General features: G+C 41.6%; 1 protein-coding gene across 1 annotated transcript in view; it reads right to left on the bottom strand.

Moving 5' to 3' along the window:
• PCDH9 (protocadherin 9) overlaps positions 1–21,474 on the bottom strand; it is a 607,458-nt gene that overhangs the window by 197,338 nt on the left and 388,646 nt on the right. The gene's annotated exons all lie outside the window — the stretch shown is intronic.

The raw sequence follows: 21,474 nt of genomic DNA, 5'->3' as shown, positions 1-21,474 counted from the left end.
GACATGTATCAATGCAAAAAAAAATGTTTTTTCAGGAGCAGTGATTTTAATAATGCTTAAAGTGAAACAATAAAAGTGTAATATTCCTTTATTATTCCTGCCTGTAAAGGGGCGCATGTTTCCCGTGCTTAGAACTGTCCCTGCACAAAGTGTCATTTCTGCAGGAAAAAAAGTATTTTAAAAGCACCCGTGGCTATAATGAATTGTCGGCTCCCCATAATACAGAGAACAGTCATTGAAAGTTATTGATTAAAAAAAAAAAAGCATGGGGATCCCCCCAAATTCAATTACCAGGCCCTTCAGGTCTGGTATGGATATTAAGGGGAACCCCGCGTCAAATGTAAAAAAAAAAATGACGTGGGGTTCCCCCCAAATATCCATACCAGACCTGAAAGGTATGGATTTTAAGGGGAACTCCACTCCAAATAAAAAAAAATGGCGTGGAGTTCCCCCCCAAAAATTCATACTAGACCCATTATCCGAGCACGTAACCTGGCAGACCGCATGAAAAGAGGGGGGACGAGAGAGCGCCCCCCCTCCTGAACCATACCAGGCCACATACCCTCAACATTGGGAGGATGCTTTGGGGGTTTGTGACCCCAAAGTAATGGAAACCTGCATTACATCAGAGGGGACGGGGTCACCCGCACATCACTGGGGAAGCCCGGGTTTCCCCTTGCGTCAGAGGGGGTGGGGTCAGGTGACGGGTGACCTCGTCCTCCTCAGCTAAGACCTGTCAGGCTGCCAGGATTCCCGCAGTGTCTCCGGTGGAGAAAGGATGCGCTGCACTGGACATCATCCAAAGCATCCTCCCAATGTTGAGGGCATGTGGCCTGGTACGGTGTGGGGGGCGATCTCTCGTCCCCCCTCTTTTCCTGTGGCCTGCTAGGTTGTGTGCTCATATAAAGGGTCTGGTATGGATTTTTGGGGGGAACTCCACGCCATTTTTTTTTATTTGGCGTGGAGTTCCCCTTAATATCCATACCAGACCTGAAGGGCCTGGTAATTGAATTTGGGGGGACCTCACACATTTATTTTTTATCAATGACTTTCAATGACTGTTCTCTGTATTACGGGGAGCCAACAATTCATAATAGCCGCAAGTGCTTTTAAATTACTTTTTTTCCTGCAGAAATTACACGTTGTGCAGGGACAGTTCTAAGCACGGGAAACATGCGCCCCTTTACAGGCATACTATACACACCCCCAGGTTCGAAATTTTAAGGAATATTACACTTTTATGGTTTCACTTTAAGCATTATTAAAATCACTGCTCCCGAAAAAAACAGCCACTTTTAAAACTTTTTTTTTTGCATTGATACATGTCCCCTGGGGCAGGACCCAGATCCTCAAACACTTTTTTTTTACAATAACTTGCATATAAGCCTTTAAAATGAGCACTTTATATTTCTCCCATAGACTTTTACAGGGTGTTCCATGGCTTTTCGAATTTACCGCGAACACCCCAAATTGTTCGCTGTTCGGGGAGGGGGCGAACAGGAAATGTTTGAGTCGAACATGAGTTTGACTTGAACTCGAAGCTCATCCCTAGCAGTGAGCAACTGAGATTGCAGAACCTGTTGTATAACTTATTTCATATATGAGGCAGATCAAAATTATTATCTGCAGAAGAAGAGACATGGATAAATTACTAGCAAAACTTTGTTATGGGATACCATCCTAAATCTGAACCCAAGTAAAAAGGAATAATCCTTTAAAAGATAAAAAAAAAAAAAAAAAAAAATGTTGCTGCAATACGCGCTATTAATCCTTTATCCACACCCTCGATTGCCCCTTGCTCAGTAGACTCAATGTTTAGATTCCTCCTCACTTTCTGTTATGGTGACAATGGTCTTCAGGACAAATTCAGGGTTAAATCTCCCCAGAGGGGACACAGACAATAATAACTACCTGTCTGGGGTTTTACCTCTTCCCTTCTCTATCAAAACTTGCCTCTTATGTTCTATTTTTGTGTTTCAGTCTTACCCCATTACCCCACTACTCACAGGGTAATCATTTCAAAGTCACCACACAGCCCTTCATGTCAAAGAGGTTCAGTCAGTGGCAACACTTGAAATTACTGCAGCTTTCACTGTGCTTTTAGGGGGTTTATCTCCCCCATTACATTTTGTGCATGCAGCCTCCTTTTTATTAGCTGATCTTACCTGACAACAACTAAAGCAGCATTACTCTTGCTTCAAACTAGATAAAAGAGGTAACATTCTTACTTCATTGTCAGCCATGTACTGCTTAAATCATTGGTTGCTACCTGAGAATATTTTATTGCTTGCCAATCAATCCTTTGATTAGCTGGTGAAATGCTTTCTATAGGCCAATGAACCAGGCTGTTCCTTGCCTAACATATACTGCTAAACAGACTGATAGCAGATGCTGGTTTTGCAGTCTATCACAGCCCATGCTTCCTTAGGTTGTACATTCATGTCTGTGCAACTGTAATGCCTTGTACACACGGTTGGACATTCCGACCACAAAATCCATCAGATTTTTTCTGATGGATTTTGTCTGAAACTGGTGTTGCATACACACGGTCGGACAAAGTCGTCTGAAAATCTGTTCGCTCGGAACGTGGTGACGTCCGATAGAGCCCACACATGATCGGATTTTCCGACAATATAATCCGATCGGACCTTTTCCATCGGAATTTCCGACCATGTGTACAGGGCATTAGTCTCAGCAAAGTCAAAGCCAATTATTGTAATGTTATGTGCACATGCCTTGGCATAAGTAGGGAGACAATTGTGTAGGTTTCAGCCACAGAGAAACTTATCGACCCATCTGAAACCAACCAAACTAACCTGTCTATCAGTATGCATTAAAAACAGGGGTTTTGTTTGCACACATTTGCAAATACATGAGTAAGCTACAGAGCTCCATCAAGGCACCCAAGTATTTTCTGTAGTTCTAACTCTAAATTTTGAGAGCCACCACAGTAGAAGCTCATGAATTATAATTGATAGGCATGCACATGCCTCTATTGTGGAGGCTCTCAAAATTTAAAGTTAGGACTACCTAAAATACTGGGATGCCTTAATGGGGCTCTGTAGCTTATGCATATGTTTGCAAATGTGTGCAAATTAAACCCCTGTTTTTAATGCCTATTGTTAGATAGGACAATTTGATTGATGGCAGACTGGTCAGTAAGTTGAGCTGGAAATTTATTTGGTTTTGTTTTGCATGCATTGCCCTTCCATATGTTCCTTGCTGCAAAGGCCAGTTATGGGTGAGGGCAGTGGTCATGTGTTTGTTCAGCCACAGAGCAACTCTTGTTGCAGCCCCCAATGCTACTCATTATTTGAGGAACCTATGAAGACTGGAGTCCAAAGGAGCTCCCACCAAGAACCTACTTAACTACCAATGTAAACATATAAAAAAAAAAAAAAACTTTTTTTTAAAAAGCTACAGTTAACTATTTACTAAAGGAGAAGTTTGGGATAAAAAAAAAAGCCCATACTCACCTTGCTCCAATTATTTGTTGGGACTCTTCCAGAGCCCGGACTGGCTATATGGGGCTTTTTCTCCCTGTCTGCTGATTCTGGTTGACAGGAAAGCAAAAGTGTGACCCAGAAGAAAAATATAGCCAAACAAGCCTTGACTATACTTCTTATGCTGTAATAGCTACACAATAGTTTCCACCATACTTGCAAGGCTAGTTCCTTGAAATCTCTTGCCCCTGGTACTGCGGCTGGTGGTCACACCCTGATGTTGTCATGTGTAATGGAGGAACAGCAGTCCTGCATTGTACATGTAGACAATGTGGACCTAACCACAACCCAGAACGCTGGAGATACAAGAAGAGCAGCAGAAGTCTGCTAATAAGTAATGTAATAAATAAAAAACGTATTACAACCTATTTTTCTCGGCCTGCCACTTGAACAAGTACCTTTCTTCCCACAAGGCAGCTAAATGACATTAAAGAGGGCCCCTTCAAAATCTCAGCCAGAAAACGTAAAAAACAAAATAAAACAAAATATATATAGAAAAATTTTTTTTATACTGAAGCAAACATTTTGAAAGTTTACACTTAACTAGCCTTTTCAAAAAACCCATATGCTGTTGAGAAGTATTATAAAACATAATACATTTGTTCATAATGGATAAATTGTGTTAATGTTAAATTGTTGAATGTTCTAATCTAAAGTATTGTTTTTAAGCAACCATATCTATAAAGCAAATCAAAAATACCAAACTGAACATATTTACATTCTGACATTTTTGTCTTAAAATGTTATTGTAATAACATTTTCTATCTGAAACCAAAATAATGGATTTGCATTCAATGAAAACAGAATTATTGTCTTGATATTTCAGGGAATTCTATTAACTGAACTGCAGGATATTTTCTGATCTCTTAGGAGATCTTAACATTGGGATACACATAGCAATAGATTTAGATCAGATTAAGGACACTGTGGTGGTTATATGCCTATCTCTACTGTAATCCATTCACTAAAGAATGAATGAAAAGTTAAATGATCCTGACATAGCGAGCACTGATTCTAATAATAAAGCTCTTATCGTTTATTTATGGCAAAGGTGCTCATAGGAGATATGAGATGGCTGTTTCGCAATCTGGCTGAAAATAGCTAAATGGTGGACAATCTAATGTTTCTGGTCAATTTTGAATAGTGACAGCCTAAAGCAAGAGAATTGATTAGATAGTGTGTAATAGTGATAGACTGATTGCTATTTTCTCCTCAAGGAAAGATGGCCTTTTGACTTTCTCATTTATACTTCTTTCCTCTCAAAGCCTATACAGGAAAACCTGTGTGACCCCCCCCCCCCCCCCCCCAAAAAAATACTTTTGTAAGATGGTCAAGCTTTCATTCCTCAAAATATCTAGTGAGCTGCGGTAAGCAAATTTTTAATCTAATAAAGCTGCTTGCATTCCTGACTGGTTTCTTTTGTCATATCAGCTAGATTGTAATAATTTTTTGGATGTAATTTATTTTTTCCTTTAGTTTGTAATTACAAATTGTAATTACATGGCAGCTGTAGTTGTTAAGGACCTTTACAAGCTCTGCTTTCTACATTGCAGTTCCACGCCGTGGTTGTAATGTGCTGCTCCTTCTCACAATGTAAGTCTATGAGTTGGAAACAATATGCTTCTGTACTATAATATATTACAACTTACTAGTGATGTGATGCTTTCCATTAGCTTTGTTAGGCTTTTTTATTTTAATGTGTTGATCCAGTCAGTAACATGCTTCCTGTTTTAGAGTGGCTACACTCCTCCCACTGTAACAATTAAGTAGCAAAGTATCTACCCATGCACAGCAGCATTATTTACTTGTTGAGATGGTAATGTTAGATAGACTAGTAGATCTAGATAGACTAGTAGATCTAGATGGAGTTTACATATGTGATCAACAATTTAAAACTGAATTTCAGCTAACACTTTTAAAGGGTGGGTGAAAGGAGCCCCCAACATCCAATGAGAAGCAGAGTGAAGGTGAATTTATAGTAATTTTATTGAAAGAAACACCAAATGGTCGGGCCATCGTGTTTCGAGAGAACAGAGACTCCCCCTTCTTCAGGGCTGTTGCTGTGTGCTAGACTGCCTTTGAACGAGGAAACAATAACTCATTTAATGATGGTGTCATAGACACTGCATTTTGGGATATATCCCCATTCAACATTAGCACACAACAAAAGCCCTGAAGAAAGGGGAGTCTCTGTTCCCCGCAAATGCATTGGCGCTACCATTTTTTGTTTCTTTCACTAAAACAACTATAAATTCACCATCACCTTGCTTCTCATTAGATATTGGGTGCTCCTTGCGGTAACAACCTTCAAGGCCATACCCAAAGGTAGCTGCCCAAGCCCTCCAAAAAGGACTCTCCAAGACCCTTCTGTTCAGTTGGACCGGAGTTAACTCTCCCTATCCAATCCAACCCCCACCTAGACACAAACCCTCATCTGAATGTGATCTCCAACCTTAAAGAGCCAGCTAACACTTTTAAGCAGTTATGGCAACAATTCATTTTAGGATAAAGGATTCTAACTATGAGACAATTGACCAATATCAGCACCTCTGTCAGCTAATGAAGACAGTCAAAAAGTAACAGATTTACCGGATGGATCAACAGGTAATAGAACTATGTTACAGAGGAACTCAGAAAAGCAAACAAATGATGTGTTGAAGTTGCATCATATATGTAATATTTGATTTTGCTCATAGTTCAACTTTAATTGGCCTTTAAAGAGATAGAAAATGTAAAACTTAAAACATATATTCTAAAGAAGCTACTAATGGGGGATTTGTTATCATAATGGGGGATTTTAACTATCCAGACATAGACTGGGCAGAGGGAACCCGCGCATTCATCTAAGGCTCGCCAGTTCCTAAACATCTTGCAGGACAATTTTATGGGTCAGATGGTAGAGGCACCAACTAGACCAACTACTGGATCTACTGATTACCAACAATACAGACCTGATCACAGATGTGGAAATACAGGGCAATTTATGTAACAGCAATCACAGGTCAATCGGCTTTAGTATTAATCACACAAATAGGAAACATATGGGGAATACAAAGACACTGAATTTCAAAAGAGCCCTTTATGCTACGTCCCTAAACTACAAGCCTTACTAGAAGGCATAAATCGGGATAAAATCTTAGGACCAAAGAATACGGAGGAGAGATGGGTTTGCTTTAAGAGCATATTAAATAAGGGCATTAGCCAATGCATCCCATTGGGTAATACATTTAAAAGAGCGAACAAAAGTCCTGGATGGCTTAAATCCAATGTAAAAATGCATATAAAAGCAAAGGAGAAGGCCTTCAAAAAATACAAGGTTGAGGGATCATCATCAGCATTCAGACGTTATAAAGAATGCAAGAAGAAATGTAAGGGTGCAGTAAGGACGGCTAAGATAGAACATGAAAAACACATAGTGGAGAAGAGCAAAAAAAAATCCCAAGACATTCTTTAAGTATGTAAACAGTAAAAAAGGAGGTCAGACCATATTGGTCCCATAAAGAATGAGGAAGGACATCTGGTTTCAAAGGATGGGGAGATGGCGAAGGTATTGAATTTATTCTTCTCCTCAGTCTTAGACTTGGGAAACTTAACATTAATAAATCACCGGGACCAGATGGCTTGCACCCGAGGGTACTTAGGGAACTCAGTCAAGTAATTGCCAAACCATTGTTCCTAATTTTTACTGACAGTCTACTGACTGGAACGTTACCAGATGATTGGAGAAAAGCCAATGTAGCACCAATATTTCAAAAGGGCCCAACATACATCCCTGGGAATTACAGACCAGTTAGTTGTAAACTCTTGGAGGGAATGAGAACGGTATCATTAGCAGTAAGCAGCATGGATTCTTGAAGAATTGTTCTTGCCAAACCAAACTATTAACCTTCTATGAGGAGGTGAGTCGCCATCTAGATAAAGGAAGGCCTGTGGATGTGGTGTATCTGGATTTTGCAAAAGCATTTGACACAGGTTCCCATAAACTCAACTGTACCATACTGTACAAAATAAAGTCCATTGGCATGGACCATAGGGTGAGTACATGGATTGAAAACTGGCTATAAGGGCGAGTTCAGAGGGTAGTGATAAATGGGGAGTACTCGGAATGGTCAGGGGTGGGTAGAGTCCCACAGGGTTCTGTGCTGAGACCAATCCTATTTAATTTGTTCATAAACGGCAATCTCTGTATTTGAAAATGATACTAAGCTAAGCAGGGAAATAACTTCTCTGTAGGATGTGGAAATCTTGAAAAAAGATCTGAACAAATAAATGGGGTGGACAACTACATGGCAAATGAGGTTCAATGTAGAAAATTTTAAAATAATGTATTTGGGTGGCAAAAATATGAATGCAATCTATACACTGGGGGGGGACCTCTGGGAAAATCTAGGCTGGAAAAGGACCTGGGGTCCTAGTAGATGATATGTTCAGCAATGGCATGCAATGCCAAGCTGCTGCTAACAAAGCAAACAGAATATTGGCATGCATTAAAAAGGGGATCAACTCCAGAGATAAAACGATAATTCTCCCACTCTACAAGACTCTGGTCTGGCCTTACCTAGAGTATCCTGTACAGTTCTGGGCACCGGTCCTCAGGAAGGATGTACTGGAAATGGGTCGAGTACAAAGAAGGGCAACAAAGCTAATAAAGGGCCTGGAGGATATTAGCTATGGGGAAAGGTTGCGAGTACTGAACTTATTCTCTCTGGAGACGCTTCAGAGGGGATATGATTTCATTATACAAATACCATACTGGTGACCCCACTATAGGGATAAAACTTTTTTTACAGAAGGGAGTTTAACAAGACTCATTGCCACTCATTAAAATTAGAAGAAAAGAGGTTTAACCTTAAACTACGTAGAGGGTTCTTTACCGTAAGAGAGGCAAGGATGTGGAATTCCCTTCCACAGGTGGTGTGCTTAGCGGGGAGCATTGATAATTTCAAGAGACTATTAGATAAGCACCTGAACGAATGTAGCAAACAGGGTTATACAATGTAATACTGACATATAAACACATGGGTTGGACTTGATGGACTTGTGTCTTTTTTCAACCTCACCTACTATGTAACTATGTAACTAACAAAGCATTTACAAACAGATATATAGAAATATCCATAATTTACAGAAAATATAGTGTTCATATTTCCCATAATTTGGTCATGTTGCATCTGATTTTAGCAGTCATGTTAAGCTAAATAAGGCAGCAGTCTCTTAGATCAAGGTGAAGAGCCAGTAGTAATGCATTTAGTGGGCATGGATGTTCTTTAATAGCCCTTTCCCTGACCTGGTTGCCTGGTTGCTTATACTTACTATTCATTACCCCATTACCTCTTCTATTAACAATTTTCCCTACCTTGACCTTGGTGTCTAAGTCTATATTTATGCTTCATTATCTTCTCTTTTACTACACTAGTCTCCTACCAAAGTAAAGAAAATATATATGTGTATATATATATATATATATATATATATATATATATATATATATATATGTGTATATATATATATTGTGTACTCTTTAAGCTGGTCCTCCCAGAACATGCAAAGGTTTAGGGATGTCCCCCATATGTGGCAGACAAACATCACTTGACAACTGTGCACTCAAGCACTATGGGAGGAAGAGAAGAGAGACATATGCTCCTTCATATTCAGAATTTACTGGGATGGGGTGGGATAATGAGGTCATAGGACAGTCAACAGAATATAAGCAATGATCAGGGCAGGATATTAGGTAGGCCCTTCCTGGACCTCCAAATCCACTTGAAAGGGCATTTACAGTATCTTTAAACCTGTCATTTGATGTGTTCTTAAATAAATTACATTACGTAAATATGTATATTCAGACTGTGCCAAGCTGGATCAATATAGGTATTTTATTACTATCTGATTCACTGATCTGGAATAAGTATGCAGGTCAGAAATGTTGAATTCCCTCTGTGTTTAACTAAAATCAAAGACAGCCAGGCAGCTAACATTTTCCATCTTCCTCTAACAGACCTACCCATCCAACAAAAGTGTCAGTTAGAGGATGGAAATAAACCATTTAGGGGCTCATGAAGGCATAGGCATTTACCTTCTTGATATATATATTTATGGTCAAAGCCCTATGGCCGATATGGATATAAACAAATAGACTTTACCATAAGATTAACAACATGAAATGGACCTGAAGTGTGCCCTGGTCTCATGGTCGGTATACCAAAATAAGGGGGCATACCCTAGATTAGAAATTAATATTTGTGAAGAGAAATGAATTTGAGAAATGCCCTGAAAAGGGGATGGGAGGGTGGGTGCCGCGCACCGGAAACCGACAAAGACCACAGGCGAGCGGGCTGGTTAAATACCCTCCGGGCTCCTCCCATAAATTCAGGCCACCACACTGGCCTTCCTACTTATGGTCAAAGCCCTATGGCCGATACGGATATAAACAAATAGACTTTACCATAAGATTAACAACATGAAATGGACCTGAAGTGTGCCCTGGTCTCATGGTCGGTATACCAAAATAAGGGGGCAAAAACATTCAGGTAGGGGTGTAGTTTATTAGTTTTAGCTTAATTAGTTGAGCAAGTTTGGTGAATGCTTGTGCCATTTCCATCCGAGGATTGGGGATGTACCGGGCGAGGTAGGCAGGGTTCCAACTGCTTAGACTCTCAATGACGTGACTTGGGACCCATGCCAACATGCTGCCAAGGGTGCTCAAATACTAAAGAGTGACCACGGTATGGACCGGGGTTGAGGTGTACGCTGCGTAGAAGAACCCCATGTGTTTGGGAAACTGGCAGGTACACAAGTGTTAGCACGAAAAGGCAATAGGGAACTGGAGTTTAGGCGTTCCGGTAGGAGTGACAGTAGGTAGTCGAGTATGGTTACTTGACACCAAGCACTGCCTACTCTATAGAAATGGACGTCTATCCTGGAGCCAGATTGCTGGGTTTTAGACACTGCAAGGTGGAGGATGAAATGGTGTTGGTAGCGAGCCAAGTGACGACTATGCCGGACTTGGCCTGCGGGATTGCTGAAGGCCTGGAATGCCCATACAATGGACTTTAAACTGGTGCCCCCAAGATAACTGCAGCAGTCTGCGCAGGAAGGACCCAACCGAGAGCGGTCCAGACCTGGCTTCATCAACAAGGTGAGCCTCGGCCCAGTTGTCGGTGGTGAAAGTCCTGTCCTGACATAACCCCAGATTCGAGAGGCTGTCATGACCGGGTATAGCTTGAAGAGGGAGGAAGTCCAGGTAAACCCGGGGTTTAGGAGTATCCCTGATGCCATGGTTCTGTAACCAGTGGTGGCCAAAAATTGCAGCGAGCCTGTGGGGGCTGTGGCATCCGTCACTACCAGGGGTGACAGGGGCATCGTAGATGGTCTAAACATCGCTACACCAACCCATGCAGTAAGGAACCTTCCGACATAGATAGGTCTGCTATTGACACGGCATCTAAATTAAGGATCTCAGAAGGGTCCTGTGTCCGTGAGAGGAGGACCAGGAGGCGTGACATAAAGATCGACCCTGGGGAATGGCCCGTATTGCCGATTTGAACGTTCGTCAGGTAGTGTCTGTGTAGAACCTGGCTGCCAGTGCTACCAACAATAAATTGGCTAGGCCATGGAAAACCACAAAGGGCCAGGTAGATGGCCGCTTGGATGACTAGACTGGGGAATATGCAAGGATTTTTATATGTCCGTAAAGATGGCAGTTGTGATGGGCGTCGTTTGCCGTTGGCTATGGGCGATGCCTCTGGATGCCTCGTAGTGGGGATCTTGCTGTATGGGCCGTAAAGACGGATGGCTCTCCGGGCCCTGTAAGGATAAGAAATGCTGAACGCTGGCTAGGTATATCCTGAGCGTGTTACAGGAAGAAGCCAGTTGTGTGTGTCAATATGATCCTGGTGCAGGACGGAAGTTGCACTCAACTGTCCTAAGGGAGAGACAGACAGACAGGAAACGGTGAGTGGCTTGTAAGAAAAGCCACAGGAGACAAGTGGTCAATTAAGTGCTGCTGAAAACGACGTGTAGCCAGTTTGTGTGCCACTGAGAATGTGCTTGCAAAAGAATGATTGCAAGAAGTTATGCTAAGTCGCGAGCCTTGGCATGATTGCAAAAGTAGTGTTTAAACGTGTACTTGCGACAATTGCGCGGGAGTTTGTCACTGGAGATGTGTTGGTAGTGACTATGAGAAATTTGTGTTAGCGCATGTGCTTTGCAAAGACTGCAGGAGTTGTGCTTGAACATGTGTTTGGGTGCGTGCTTGCAACGATTGCAAGATGTTATGCCAAGATACGTGCTTGCAACGATTGCAAGATGATATGCTAGGATGCGTGCCTGCAACGATTGCAAGGAGTCGCACCAGGATGCGTGCTTGCCATGATTGCAAGATGTTATGCTAGGATGCGTGCCTGCAATGATTGCAAGGAGTTATGCCAGGATGCGTGTCTGCAACAATTGCAAGGAGTTATGGTAAGATAGATGGGTAGCTAGGTCGGAAAAGACAGAAGTGCATCCAGTCCTAACCACGAATCAAACAAATAAAATACCGCACAACCCGACACACCCAATTCTACACCCACAGCTGATCCAGAGGAAGGCAAAAACCCCAGCAGAGCATAGCCCAATTTGCTACAACAGGGGAAAAATTCCTTCCTGATCCCTTGAGAGGCAATCGGATTTACCCTGGATCAACTTTACCTATAAATATAAGTACCCCGTTATAATGTACCTTTAGGAAAGTATCCAGGCTTTTCCTAAAGCAATCTATTGATCCAGCCAGAACTGCCTGCTAGCAATGATTGCAATAAGTTTGTGCCTGGACATCTGCTTGCAATGATTGCAAGAGGTCTTATGCTCCAATGCATGTTTGCAATGACTGCAAGAGGTCTATGCCTGAATGTGTGCTTGCAACGATTGCAAGAAGTCTACGCTTGGATGCGTGTTTGCAATGATTGCAAGAAGTCTACACTTGGACGCGTGTTTGCAATGATTGCAAGAAGTCTACACTTGGATGCGTGTTTGCAATGAGTGCAAGAAGTCTATGCTTGTATGCGTACTTGCGACGACTGCAAGACGTCCATGCTTGAATGCGTGCTTGCAACGATTGCAAGAAGTTAATGCTTAATGCGTGCTTGCAATGATTTGCAAGAAGTCTATGCTTGGATTCGTGCTTGCAACGATTGCAAGAAGTCTACGCTGGTATGCGTACTTGCAACGACTGTAAGACGTCCATGCTTGAATGCGTGCTTGCAACGATTGCAAGAAGTCTATGTTTGGATGCGTGCTTGCAATGATTACAAGAAGCCTACGCTTGGATGCGTGCTTGCAATGACTGCAAGAAGTCTACGCTTGGATGCGTGTTCGCAACAATTGCAGGAAGTGTACGCTTGTATGCGTACTTGCACCAACTGCAAGATGTCCATGCTTGACTGCTTGCTTGCAACGATTGCAAGAAGTATATGTTTGGATGCGTGCTTGCAACGATTGCAAGAAGTCTACGCTTGCATGTGTGTTTACAATGATTGCAAGAAGTCTACGCTTGTGTGCGTACTTGTAACGACTGCAAGGCGTCTATGCTTGAAGGCGTGCTTGCAACTGTTGCCAGAAGTCTACACTTGAATGCGAACTTGCAACGACTGCAAGACATCCATGCTTGAATGTGTGCTTGCAACGATTTGCAAGAAGTCTATGCTTGGATGCATGCTTGCAACGATTGCAAGAAGTCTATGCTTGAATGCATGCTTGCAACGATTGCGAGAAGTCTGTGCCTGGGAATGTGTTTGCAATGATTGCAGGGAGCGTATGCTTAGGTGCGCGCTAGCAGCGATTTTGCAAGACGTTGTTTCTAGGATGTGTATGGAATGAATCCGATATGAATCGGTCGTACGAATGAAAACAACTGGAGCACGCCGGAACGAATCGGTGCATGTCAGATGCGACCGACTCGAATCGGGGCATGGTATATGACGGTCAATTTAATGGGAAAAAAAAAAAAAACTGTTATGATAGAGGCATAAGCCGGTCATGCCGTGACTGTGACTGAAGATGAACCGGACTCTGGAGCATGCACTGAAATGAGGCTAAAGCACTGGGGCATGCCGTAACGAATCGGTGCATGTATGCAATTGGATTCGAAACGGAGCGCGGTACGTGGTGGTGAAATTAATTTTGATTGCCATGACAGAGGCACGAATCGATCATGCCGCTGTTGCGACTATCCGTTAATCGTGCATGCTTTGAAGCATGTACTGAAATGTGGCTGCGACTGGATTCGTGTCGGAGCGTGATACGTGACAGTGAAATGATTTCCCATGACAGAGTCATGAATCAGAGAACCGAAAACTGCGACCGATAATGAATCCTGACTCTGGAGCATGTACTGAAATGAGGCCGTGACCAACTGGGGCACATCGAAACGAATCGGTGCATGACGGATGCGACTAGATTCGAATCGGAGCGCGGTAAGTGACAGTGAAATGAGTGACAAAGTTTGCCATGACAGAGGCCCGAACCGGTCGTGCCGCGATTGCGAGTGACAACGAACGGGACTCTGGAGCATGTACTAAAATGAGGCCGAAAAAATACCTGGGGCACGCCGGGACGAATTGGTGCATCTTAGATGCGACTGGATTCGTATCGGAACGTGATACGTGACAGTGAAATGATTTCCCATGACAGAGGCACGAATCGGTGCGCCGCAACCTGCGACTGACAACGAACGGGACTCTGGAGCATGTACTGAATTGAGGCCGAAAATACCTGGGGCCGTCCGGACGAATCGATGCACGGGGATGCGACCGGATTCGAACTGAACGTACTACGTGACAATGAAATGTTTCCCATGATAGAGCTACGAATCGGAGAGGACGCAACCTGCGACCGCCAACGAACGGGCTCTAGAGCATGTACCGAAATGAGGCCAACGCAACTGGGACACGTCGATCGAACCTGTGCGTTTTGAGAAAAGCGACTGGTTTTGATTCGAACGTAATAGGTGAGGTGAAATGACTCCCATGACAGAGACCCGGGTCGATTAGCAACGAGCGGGCTCTGGAGCATGTACCGAAATGAGGCCGAGCAACTAGGGGCACACCGGAACGAATCGCCGCATTTAGGGATGCGACTGGATTCGAATCGGAGCTCAGTGCGTGACAGAAATGAGTGAAATGATGAAATGACCTACGTGAGCCAGCTATGGCAGAGGTACGAGTCGTTGTGCCGTGAGATACAACTGGCAACGATTTGACTGTGGAACACGGCAACGAGACTATAACAAGTTACTAAAACAGTGCAGTTTTTCCTACAAGCAATATCTACCGAAATGACGCCCGTGAAATGAAGGGTGCTGCGAAAATAGTGCGTTTTGAGTGATAACCACCTGGTATCATAACGAACGATTCGATATTTCAGGTTTTAACGACACTCAAAAATAGAACAGGAAGGTCAATCGAGACCCTTACCTGCGGCAGTCTAGCCGGCGACGTTTGTACAAAAACGAACGGGAAACGTAAACCACGAGATTCTAGTAGAGAGACGTTTTGTCCGAGCGGCAACGAAACACGAGCAGTCGGCCTAGTGACGTAGTGCCGCGCACCGGAAACCGACAAAGACCACAGGCGAGCGGGCTGGTTAAATACCCTCCGGGCTCCTCCCATAAATTCAGGCCACCACACTGGCCTTCCTACATATATATATATATTTTTATATATATATATATATATATATATATATATATATAATTTAACCACTTGCCTACTGGGCAGTTTCACCCCCTTCCTGCCCAGGCCAATTTTCAGCTTTCAGCACTATCACAATTTGAATAACAATTATGGGGTCATGCAACACTGTACCTAAACAACATTTTTATAATTTTTTTCACATAAATATAGCTTTCTTTTGGGGATATTTATTCCCCACTTGGTTTTCTATTTTTTGCTAAACAAAAAAAAAAAAAGGGGCACTGATGAGGCTGCACTGATGAGCACTGATAGGTGGCACTGAAGGGCACTGAGAGATGACACTGATAAGCTGAACTGATTGGCACAGATATGTGACACTGAAGAGAACTAGTAGGCACTGTTAGGCAACACTGATAGACAGCACTGATAGGTAACACTGATGGGTAATGAATAGCAACACTGGTGGGCACTTATAAGCAGCATTGGTGGGCACTGTTGGGACCGATAACAGAAGCCAGTTATAGGCTTTCTTCTCTCCTTGCAGACAGCAGGAGGAGAGAAATGTCGATAACCGGCTTCTGTTTATATCCTGTGATCAGCTGTCATTGGCTGACAGCTGATCACGTGGTAAAGGGCCACTGTGATTTGCCCTTTACCCCAATCTGTAATCAACTGAGCCAAAATGACTTGGTGATCACAGAGCACGCCCCTCCCCCCATGCGGAGCACAGCATCTTCACAGGAGGACATCCATATAAACCCTCCCGGCATTGTAAGTTCACACTGTAGCTGTCTTTTATTTTAAGAACAGAATTTTTTAATGGCCCAAAAATACTGTGATAAATTGATTTGTATGATTTCAAAGAGATATTGTGTTGTATAGTTGTTTCAAAACATACTGAACCGTTACAATTTGGGGCTGTAAGTCAGCCAAAGAAGTATTGACTGTGCAAAAAATCTAACTGCTTTTTCTAGAATAGTTTAGCAGGCTGAATAAAGAGAGAGGTATTTTTGTAAAACTAAACATTGCTGCAGTAAGCAAAGAAAACAGCTTTGTAACTTCCATCTACTGAAAAAGAAAATCTTTGTTAGACGCGTCATTACATTTTAATAGCGAAGTTTGAAAACGCTAACTGAAAAATCAATGGCAAAATATTAATGTATAAAAAATGTTCCTTTATACTCTTTCAGTTAGTATATGCCTTCAGCTTCTCACTATTAAGTTTGGCTTCTCTTCTTTGGCAGGTAGGCCAGTGATCGGGCCAAGTGGAAAGTTTGTATTATGTTGCCCAGTACAAAACATATTTTTATAAGTATTTAACAATGAAGGACCCATTCCTGAACTTAGAAGCTTTAACTATTCAAAAGAGGACTCTTTAACAAAACTCTCTACCTTTCAGCTATATCGCTTACAATTATGCAGCCTTCTAAATCTACTTCTCACCTACTGTTTTGCAAGTAGCCTAGAAGAGGAGGTTTGAGGTTGCTCTGTGCAATACCATTGCATAGATCAGGTGAGTATAACTAAAAAAAAAATAAAAAAAAAAGTTGCCTTTACAAATACTGTGTCTCTGTATCTACCTTTAGATAACTTTAGGTGTGTGTGTGTGTGGGGGGGGGGGGGGGGGGTGCATACGCTGTGTGATGAGAGATGGACGCTTCCTGTGCGAGCCCACCACACTATGGAAAGCTCATAAGGCAGTCATGCGAGGTCCCCTCATTTAAAAGAACGCTCCCTTACAAGAATGCTAGATCATTTGTACAATCGCTATAGCCAATTTCCTACCCCTGCACTTCTTGAGCAAATTAATTCCAAAAAAAGCGCTTTAGACCTATTACTTTCTGAAGACACTGAAAAGGCTTTATGTTAGTCCAGGGCAAAATTGTTGCTGTTTAGTAACTCTGCTTCTACTATCTTTAAAAAAAAAAAAAATCCACAACATAGTTAAACTGCCTCATGTATACAAACTGCTTAATTCAAATGGTACCTTGATGCCTCACCCCAATGACATTCTGAGTATTTTTGTTGACTACTACCAAAAATTATTTTTGAAACCAAATGTGGCCTCTGACCAAGCCTCCCAAGATTGGTTTGCAGAATTAGATCTACCTACTCTATCTGACCAGCAACTGGAAACTCTGATTGTCCCATGCACTACCTTGGAAATTGCAGACATTATCAAGTCCCTCAAATTGTCCACCACCTCTGGCTAAGATGGCTATACTACTACATACCATAAAAAATTCTCATTACATTGACTCCAAAATGAGTCACCCTCTTTAATCATATCGTGAAGGGTAATAACTTCCCACCGGAAATGCTTTTGGCTAATATGTCTCTCATTCCAAAACCTCACAAAAATCATTCTGCCCCCCAGAACTTACGCCCTATCTGTGATAAATAATGACTTAAAAATATTTGGTAGGTTGCTGGTGGATAGAATAGCTGCAGTAATCACCACACTTATCTCTGCAAACCAAACTGGTTTTATACCTGTCAGCCAAATCACCTATAACATACTTTTAGTGTCGAACATTATCCAGGATGATAATCTGCACTCTAATCAGGCACTTCTTCTTAGCCTTAATATACACAAGGCTTTCAATAGCATGAGCTTGTCATACTTAGATCACCTACTGCCTAAATTCAGTATCACAGGCACTTTCATGGAAGATTTTCATGCACTTTATCAACCCCCCCAAACGTGTATCAAATTACCAGGCAACAATTCCCAATTTTTCTCACTTCATACAGATATGAGGCAAGGATGTCCTCCATCCCCTCTCCTATTTGCCCTGGCAATAGAACCTTTGTCTAGAGCCATTGCAATTTATGCTAATACCAAAGGCTATCATAAGGGACCTGAGGAATTTAAACTTAGCCTTTATGCAGATGATGTTCTCCTATTCTTCACAAACCCCTTAATCACACTTCCAAATTTAACATCCCTGTTAGACTCTTTCCAATCTATTTCAGGTCTAGGAGTGAATATGTCCAAATGTACTGCCATGCCTATCAACATACCCAATGATTTCGCTATCACTTTGCAACAGAATTTTACTTTTGCGTGGTGCACTCGTTCATTCCACTACTTAGGCATCCAACTCACTCCTACTTTCCAGGGTCTTTTCCATCTTAATTATCACCCTATAGCTGCTCACATAAGATCCCTATCCTATTCGTATCTCCTTCTTAGGTAGAGTTACGGCCATAAAGATGTCGTTATTACCCTGGATACTTTTTTCTTTAGGACCTTATCTTGAATCTCTCCAAAGACACATTAATAAATGTATATGGCATTCTAAACAACCAAGATTTAAAAAGTCATTGTTTTACATAGACCCTAACCTCTCGGAGGGCTAGGCCTTCCAGGTTTATGGCTCTATTATTTGGCAGCCAGACTTACCCAGACCACTCAGTGGCATGCCCCAATATCAGATGGTTACAATTTGAGGCGTATGTGGTATACCCATACCACCTCTCTGGTTTACTATGGTCCCTATCTGTACATGCAAGTAATGTAGCTCCTCTCAACAGTATTGTTTCACAAACTCTTTACCTGTGGGCTCTATACAAAAACAAATTCAAACTAATATCTCTACTCGCGCCCCTTTACTCTTTTATAGGGGACCCATATTTTCCTTCAGCCTTCCAACATAGAGACTGTGTTCTTAGGTGGTGCTCCATTGGCTTAACTACCTTTGTGTCCCTTAGGTCTGGCTCACAATTCAAATCTTTTGCACAATGTCAAATGGAACACGACCTACCTTCCTCTGAACATTTCAGATACCTCCACAATCGTCATGTCTATCATGGTAGAGGCGCATTATCATCCCATATCCATAACATTTAATTGGAACTGACTTGTGAAAACACTTCTAGAGATAAAGGTGTAATCTCATGCATATACAGGTTACTCAATGAGACCGTTCTTGACCAAAAAAATCAAACTAATAAACATTTGGGAGATTGAGACAGATCTCACTTTTTCACCTCCTGAATGGGAAGAGAGGCTGGAAAGTATGTACAAAAACACAAGATCCTTGTCTACCCATGAGACTGCAATTAAACTCCATACAAGTTGGTACCTGGCACCTGCCAAGCTCCAAATAATATATTTCCCCATTGCTTTCATGGCTGTCCTAAAACAGGTTCTTTTCTCTATATTTTTTGGAGTTGTAAACATCTCAAGCCTATTTGGCAGCAGGCATCCACAAAAGCATCCTTGATAGCTGATCACCTTCTCACGTTGACAGTGCAGATGTGCATGTTTTTTACCTTTATCCCAAATGTTCATGTTCCATGTCAGAAGTTGATTCACACCCTGTTTGTTGCAATACACTGGGTATCAGCCTTGAATTGGCATTATTCCTCAGTTTCTTGGTCACAAGTTTTAGCCAGGATGGAAATGATCAAATTATCTGAACAAATTAATCACATTCTTTATTATACAATACACATCTGTGACCGAAAATGGGAGCACTGGGACTCACCATTTTGATGAACCACAGTATCTCAATATATTAGGATGACTGATCTGAATTGATTGTGCTACCTAATTTGAAGAACAACACCTAGCCCAACATCTTCCTCACCTCATTGCTTTTCTCTGTATATTTTATGCCACGTCTAGTACATGATTAACAGAGTTGCTTGCTACTGACTTCCTTTCTATATGGAATGTGTTTATGTTTCCAACTACTATGTTTGAATACCTGTTATTCCATCATCATTATCTGTATGTGTATTGATATTCCAATAAAAAACATTTGTAATCAAACTTTAGGTAACTGCTGGACCTCAGCAGCTCCAAAACTCTTTAAGGCAGAAAGTTAGAATGCAACTCAATTCCTTTCATCTTAAAGTGGGAGTAAACTCCATTTGTTGCTTTGTACCTATAGATACTGTAAGCCTATAAGAATGCTTACCTGTAGGTACAGTAAATATCTCGTAAATGACCAGTTAGGAGATATTTATTTTGGTGAATGGCCAGGGACGTCACTGGTGTATGCGCATTGGGATCTGAATGGACCTTGTCATTCTGAACTCTGTGCTCCGGCCATGACTCCCATGCATGTGCGCTAGAGTAACACCATTGCAGCTCAGCCATTCATTCAGCCGAAGCCAGCAAACTCAGAAGGAAGCACCTACAGAGATGACAGTATGCCACTGGAGGGTTTTGTTTTCAGGTACGTCTGTCATAATGTGTTAGTATGTGGTGCATACTAGTATAATATAACTTGAACTGCCCAGTGCCCAATTTTTATTTTGTGCTACGGTTTAATACCACTTTAAAATACATTTAAACCAAGTCACTAGAATTGCATAAAACATTTTACACAGTAAAGCTGTCTTCAGTCTTTTAAACTACTCAGATTTATTGCCTGTTATTCCTGTAATAAATGTCTGTAAATATTTCATGTTAGGGGTTGACATTGCTCTTCTCCATCTCTACATTTTACTCCTGCATTGTCACTCTGTCAGACACTCCCCCAATGGAGACTAAAAGTGACCTGTCTAATGTACGTTACGTAGACATGGTCCACGGTAGTACCCATATTAGGAAGCTATCCCTGAATAATGATATGCAACTAAACCTTAAGCATGTGCATGTAGACAGAAAATAGCTTAAAGGAGGCTGGTGGACATCCACAGAACTGTAATGCAAAAAAGGATTAGGAGTATGAAAGTAAAGATGGCAATTCTGTATGATCCACAGTTGTCATTCAGTTAGAGTTTATTCTATTTAAAAATGTAATTCCACCTTTGTTGAAAATATAAAAGCTCTAAATACATTTTAAAGATTATTACTAACTTTTTTTTGCTGATTCAGATCGTCCTTCTCAAAAAATATATCTCTATCTTACCAGCATTATAACCACTTGAGGAAAAGGGACCTTAGAGTGTGTCTTACTAAAAATGTAACTTCTATTGTGAGGATGCATAAAATCAGATTTTTTTTTTCAGACTATTTAAAATCCAATCACAAAAGCAAGATCACCTCCACATTGCCATATTGCAAGGAACAGATATTTATGATGGTTTAAAAAAAACTTTTAGCAGCTGCAAGCTTTAAAAACATAAACGTACAAAATTGTTTGTTTAGTGAATATATATTCAATTATATTTTTTCTGCAAAAGTAGAGTTTTGCTTTTTCAATTTTCCCTTAAAGGGAAACACCAAGGGGCCTAATTGTTCAGAGACACGTAATCAGGTACTTGAAAAATCTTTCCTTCATACTATTTAGCTGTAGGGGCTATTTTGAGAAAAGCCCTCCATTATTTTACCAAATTGTGTT

Source organism: Lithobates pipiens, unplaced genomic scaffold (genome assembly GCF_037356315.1).
Source record: "Lithobates pipiens isolate NorthernLeopardFrog02 unplaced genomic scaffold, aLitPip1_a1.2 Scaffold_16, whole genome shotgun sequence".
NCBI lineage: Eukaryota > Metazoa > Chordata > Amphibia > Anura > Ranidae > Lithobates > Lithobates pipiens.
The sequence above is the reverse complement of the archived record's forward strand: the minus strand, read 5'-3'. Positions and strand labels throughout refer to the sequence as shown.